At 38.7% G+C, this 6653-nt stretch overlaps 1 long non-coding RNA gene across 1 annotated transcript in view; it reads right to left on the bottom strand.

Annotated features, from left to right (window-relative positions):
• LOC102758364 overlaps positions 1 to 6653 on the bottom strand; it is a 20040-nt gene that overhangs the window by 10009 nt on the left and 3378 nt on the right. Inside the window, exon 2 of the long non-coding RNA XR_435519.2 lies at positions 3865 to 3959. This is a non-coding gene — a long non-coding RNA (uncharacterized LOC102758364). The remainder of the gene's footprint in view (positions 1 to 3864; positions 3960 to 6653) is intronic.

The following is a 6653-nucleotide window of genomic DNA, read 5'->3' as shown; positions in this document are numbered from 1 at the left end:
CTCTTTTTGACTCGAGGGCCACAATGGGTTCTTAAACTGGACTCAGAAGAAGGAACTGCTGCCGTGTTTCCCGATGTTGCCATGTTAACACTGCTGCTGGTGAAGGAGCGGAGGTGAAAGCAAGAGAACCCTCCGCTTTAAGCTCGGGGAAAGCAAGAGAACCCTCCGCTCTTTAAGCTCCGCGGGCCGGATAGAACAGCCAAATGGGCCGGATCCACGGGCCGTAGTTTGCCCACGGCTGTTCTAGTTGTAGAATTTCCACTCAGCCAGCCTTCCTGTGGTCCGTTGTCTTTTAGTTGTATTCTTGAAGTGGTTGTGCTAAGCAGCAATCTCCAGTGTTTACCTATGCGGCCATCTTGTTTTTTCTCCCCAGTCCTGGTTTCTGCTCTCAGAGTTCCAGTCCACTTCACCCTTCCTCTGCCTGAGCACAAGGTCGGTAGTTCCACAGGGAATTTTGTGCATTGGCCTTTTAACAGGATGCCTGGATTTTCAGCTCTCACTCCCTGGCAGACAGTATCCCATTGCTTTTCACAGCCAGATGTTATGTGGGTACCCTTCTCAGTTTTGGTGCTCTCTGCTGAGTGGCCCAGCTTGTGGATTAGGTCCCAGAGTTCTCAGTGGCAACCCCCCAGAGCTGAGATATGTCTCAGGGACTTTAGTTGCTATCTGTGGGTGCCTGGCCAGCTCTTTTGCACCTCTGCCCCTCCTACCAGTCTCTATGTGGTCTCTACTTCTGGTCCTCAGGTATCAGTGTTCTCCCCGGGGAGTTTTCCATTTATTATTCAGGAAATTTTTCTGTATTTTAGTGTAATTCCAGTTTGTTCCTGGGAGCATGTCCATGCAGCATCCACTTACTCTGCACCATTTTTAATCCTCAGGACCATACTGCAAGCATTTTTAAAATAATGCAATACCTGACTATTTAGTCAGGGGCACTGACCTCTTTTTCCCTTAGGTTGTCAAATAAAGAAATGACAACAGCCAACACAACAAGAGCCATCCAGTGTGACTGGAATAAACATTATACCAGTTGTGTTTTTTTTTTGTCAAATTGGGCAAAGAATATGTATCTTTTGGTGTGCTACAGAATTTTAGTAATTAATTTATGTGTGCCATCAGATGAAAATGTTTGAAAAGCGATGCCCTAAACTAACTGGCCTGTGAGAATGGTGGAGTGGAATTTTTGAGACTCAGTTACAGTTAGAGCTCTAGTAATAACACCTTTCAGATTAGGGTGATGTTCTCTATGTCATAGTATTATCATATGAATCAATAACGAGCATATGATGTTATTTTGCCCAGAGCCAACAATTATGATTCTGAGAATCAAGGGGTAGAAATGAAAGTGGCTTCCTCTCAATATTACTTCTAATGATCCACTAGTGAAAATTTTGCTTCTTCTCATACATTTGGGCTCTATGGCTATAAAAATCTTAGCACCATAGAAGGAATGCTTCCACCAAAGTACACACCCATACTTCCGTCTATATGATCTTGTAATTCAATGAACTTCTTTAAGAGGATCATTCAGACAGTTCAAAGATCTCCATTTCTTTAGTGTCAGTTATTGAAGTTTTATTAGTATCTTTTTGTGGTGCCATATATTCATAATACATATATTCAATAAAGGACTTGTATTAAGGATATATAAAAAACTGTTCCAAGTAAATATTGACAATATAGTTAGTAGAGGTGATAGAAATTTGGGGTTAGGATACTGGGAGATTATGTGAAGAAAAGGGTAGGGATATTTATATCTTCATCATAGATAAGTTGTCAAATAATGCTATATTAGCATGATGGAACAAGAAATATATGTTTAAATATTTTTTAAAGCAATAAGGTAACAAACAGAAGACTGAAAAAATAATAATTTATGATACCAGGAGGGGAGATAATAAGTAGGGTTGTAAAAGGTAAGAAATTCTCTATCTTTTCAAATCACTTCTAAAGTTGACAAATAAAAAATAATTATATAAACATGTTACTTAAAAGCATGGCACTAACTACTAGAAGATCCAAAAAACAGTTTAGGTGGTTGCTTTTAGGGATGAAGGTGGAAAACAGTGAAGTGACATAAAAGACTTGCTTTTTAGTATGCATCTACATTATTTTATTTATGTTAAAGACACATTATTTTGATAAAAATATTTAAATGATAGAAAAAATCTATATTTACATTACTATCATTATGCAAATTATTCTAAGGCTACATAATATGCTAAAACTATGCATCCTTATTTACAAGTCACCCTCTTAGCTACCTGAAGTAGAATGTATCTAGAATGAGGATCAAATGTACTCTCTTTATATCATAAAACTATTTTCATTTGCATTATACTTGAACCATGACTTTCATGGTTGGCCCTTTTCCAGAGTTTCTAACCACTTTTAAAAAAAAAATTTTTTTTTTATTGATTTTAGAGAGGAGGAGAGAAAAACATCAATGATGAGAGAGAATCAATGACTGGCTGCCTCCTGCACACCCCACACTGGGGATTGAGCCCACAATCCAGGCATATGCCCTGACTGGGACTTGAAACCTGATCTCCTGGTTTATAAATCGACATTCAACCACTGAGTCAATTGGTACAGACTTTCAGTCAGCCCCCTTGTTTACAGTCATTCTCTTCTAGGCTTTTTAAATTGCTGAATCCTAACCCATATCCTTTCGAGGGTTGCAATGGCAAACTAGCTCTCTCACTGGGGTCCCTTTGAAGTATAGCTAGGCAAGTCTTATACACAGTTTTGTCCAACAGGATGCTACCATCTGTTTTGGTTTTCCATAAGTGAAATAAAATTTCTTATTTGCTCACGAACTCTCTTCTCTGTGTTATGGGTTAAGTTCCTGTATATTGTTCTTTCAGTGGGGTGTTGGAGGAATAGAAAGTGAAAATGTGTGCTCAGTCTACCACACATATACAAGTTGTTTGTTTATATGCATGTCTTCTCTACTGAAACTCTTTAAGGGCAAGGTTGTATTGTAAAATGCTAGCACAGTGCCAGGAATATAGTTGGCTTTAATAGCATGTGGCTCTTTGGATTTGGATGTAAGATAAAAGAACTTACAAATGACAAAAAAACAAACAAACCCTTAAGCCTAGATAAGTATGATGATTGAAATCATCAAAGGAATAGATTTTTTAAGAAAAAAATGTATTTTAGTGTTGAAAATTAATAGCTACCCCCAGAATAGGTTTTATGGCTTTGATAGTGGCAATAGAGGAAAAAATGGAAGCTACTTTGCAAAATGTGATTAACTGATACAAGGGTGTTCTTCTGTGCTAGAAACACAGCCACATGATTTCACACAAAATTATCAAGCAGAGAGAGTGCTGCTGCTATCAGAAAGAGAAAAGTGAAGTCATTTTAGCTCTTGGCTCTCACCTAACCAGGGAATCAACTTGGAATATTCCTTACTGGATAAGAAGACCAGCTCTACCCATATTAAAGCATAATAAGGAACTAATACATTAACCCAGATATGGTGTATTATTGAACTTTAAGTCCTCAAGAGTAGGTATTCAATTAATATTTAATGAGTGAATGTATCCCTAACACCTGTTCACAAACCTGATTCCAGAGTCAATAAATAAGTTTTTAGAGGTGAAAGCCAAATAAGACAATTAGTGATACTTTCATTGATAGTAGCTATCAAAGTGCCTGGCCCAGATCAGGAACTCCATAAATATTTGTGAGGCTAATAAGATAATTAATATTAACTTTTTGAAACTTTAAAAAACAGTCTGCTTTTAAAGCAACTCTAAATATACTAAAAACTACTGAAATGTACACTTTAAACAGGTGAACCTTATGATATCTAAATTATTTAGCAATAAAGCTGCAAACAAACAAAAAACTCACGAGAAACCTTCTCCAGGCCTTCTGAATGACTCTGGCAGCTTTATCCCACTTTGCAAATTCAAATTCCTTTTCTTGTACCAAAGACATTTAAAGTCCTAAAAAAAAGCAAAACAGATACATTTAAAATTACTTTATATATCCCATTATGAAAATGTCACTAGAACTCAGTGAAAATTAAATAGAAAGTTGTATGAATGAATGAATAATGCCATATGTTAAATTTATAGTAGCGATATGGTTCTGAGATGCTTTATCATAGTCCAAACTGAGTAAACTGCTATTTTAAGATATACTCTTTCTAGCCAGCAGGTGGAGAAGGCACAAAGTATAGTTTATTTGTGCATTTCAGGATACTTCAGGGAAAAAAAAAATTCTTCTTTGTAAATAGTGTAATAATCAGTTTTAATAATTTTTAAGGACACTGTCACTGTTTCTATTATTAAGTAAGGTAAATACAAAAGATAGCTTTGACATCTGAGATGTATCATAACTTTAAAAATCATATCAAATTTTATTTTCTGTATTAAGGTATTACATATGTGTCCTTACCCCCCCCTTAGCCCCCCCTCCCACTCCCCCACTCATGCCTCACTCCCCTGGTGTCTGTGTCCATTGGTTATGCTCATATGCATGCATACAAGTCCTTTGGTTGACCGCTCCCCTCTTCCCCACCCTCCCCTGCCTTCCCTCTGAGGTTTGATGGTCTGATGAATGCTTCTCTGTCTCTGGATCTGTTTTTGTTCATCAGTTTATGTTGTTCATTAATTTTAAAATGTGAGGAAAAACCCTGGCCAGCTTGCTCAGTTGGTTGGAGTGTCATCCAGCACACCAAAAGGTTGGGAGTTCAATTCCCAGTCAGGTCACATACCTAGGTTGCTGGTTTGATCCCCAGTCAGGGTGCATAGAGGGCGCAACTGATCTCTCTCTCTCTCTCTCTCTCTCTCAATTAATGAACATATCCTCGGCTGAGAATTAAAGGAGAAAAAATTAAATTTTTAAAATGTGAGGAAAAAATAGAAAAATAATTATACTGAATTTTGAAATGTGATTACCTTGATTCATTACTCTTTTTTTGTGTGATAAAGCTCTAATTTTATTATTCATTTTTAATTAGTCAATTGCCTCCAAATCTTGTCATTTCTTTTTGCTCCATCGGTTTGTAAAGTGGCCTTTGTAATACAGATTCATTACTCTTATATATTTTTTTCTGCTTTCTTTTTTTCTTAATTTTTTTTATTGATTTCAGAGAGGAAGGGAGAGGGAGAGATAGAAACATCAATGATGAAAGAGACACATTGATTGGTTGCCTCCTGCATGCACCCCGGCTAAGGCAAGGGATCAAACCTGCAATTGAGGTACGTGCCCTTGACCAGAATCAAACCTGGAACCCTTTGGTCCGCAGGGCAATGCTCTATCCACTGAGCAAAATTGGCTAGGGCTACTCTTATATTTTCTTGTCCACTGGTCTTGTATACTCTTATATTTTCTTTTTCACCAGCCAACATAGAGTCTTTTCTTGAAAGATTATATTTCTCTGTTAATAGATGTGTGATTCTTCCAGCTCTTTTCATATATATAAATTTAAACAATATATATGTATACATGCACATGGTTATATATATTACATATACACATATACATACATCATACAGGATTATTTGTTTGTATAAATGTGATAAAACTGTACATATTTTCTGCTTTCTTTACCTAACAATATGTGTTGGAGACTTTTCCAAATTAATACATTCTTTTTATAGTTGTACAGCATTCCTAAGTATGGATATGCCATAATTTAATTATTCTTTATTATTGGACATTCAGATCGTATATTAGCTGTTACAATTACAAAGTGAATAAACTTATACATCTATTTGTATACCTGTGCAACTATTTTTGTTAGATAGATTTTTAGAAGTGAAATGGCCATGACATATATTTTTCCCATTGCCTTTTCTGGAATGGGTACCAGAAACTGGTAACAGTGATTGTCTCTGGGGAGGGACCAGGGGACTAAGGGGATTTGGGTTTAGGGATGAATGTAAGATTTTATTCCAATACTAGAGGCCCAGTGCACAAAAATTCATGGACTCGGAGGGTGGGGGGCCTCAGACCATCCTGCACCCTCTCTCAGTCCAGGACCCTTCGGGGGATGTCCACGTGCCTGCTTAGGCCCGCTCCCCAGGAGATTAGGTCTAGGCTGGCAGTCAGACATCCTTCTGGCAGCCCAGGAGGCCTCGAGGAATGTCTGACCGACCGCTTGGGGGAGCAGACCTAAGCCACAGTCAGCATCTTTAGTGCTGCAACAGAGGCGGGAGAGGTTCCCGTCACCACCGCTGCACTCACAACTGTCAGCCCAGCTTGTGGGTTTTACACACACACACACACACACACACACACACACTCTAGAGACCCAGTGCACAGAAATTGGTGCATTGGGGGAGGGGAGCGGTCCCTCAGCCCGGACTAACCCCTTTCACAATCTGGGAGCCCTCAGGGGATATCCTACAGATGGTTTAGGCTCCCCCTGGGGTGTGGGCCTAAGCTGCAGTCTGGCCTACCTCTACGGGAGGCAACTGGGGTGGTCAGGGGAAGGCACCACCCCCATCACCCTGCTGCTGTTGCCACTGCCGGCAGCAGCAGCCCCCAAGGTGTTTTCATCAACCCGCACTCTAGTTCCTTCACCACGAAAAAATGACAACTTTCTTTAGGCATTTTCAAGGTGTGTCTTTCATAGGATATAACATTTCTTTCTTTCTTTTATTCTCACCTGAGGATATGTTTCCATTGAC

The sequence above is a fragment of the Myotis davidii genome, unplaced genomic scaffold (genome assembly GCF_000327345.1).
Source record: "Myotis davidii unplaced genomic scaffold, ASM32734v1 scaffold137, whole genome shotgun sequence".
Classification (NCBI taxonomy): domain Eukaryota; kingdom Metazoa; phylum Chordata; class Mammalia; order Chiroptera; family Vespertilionidae; genus Myotis; species Myotis davidii.
This window is presented reverse-complemented; position numbering and strand designations above follow the sequence as displayed.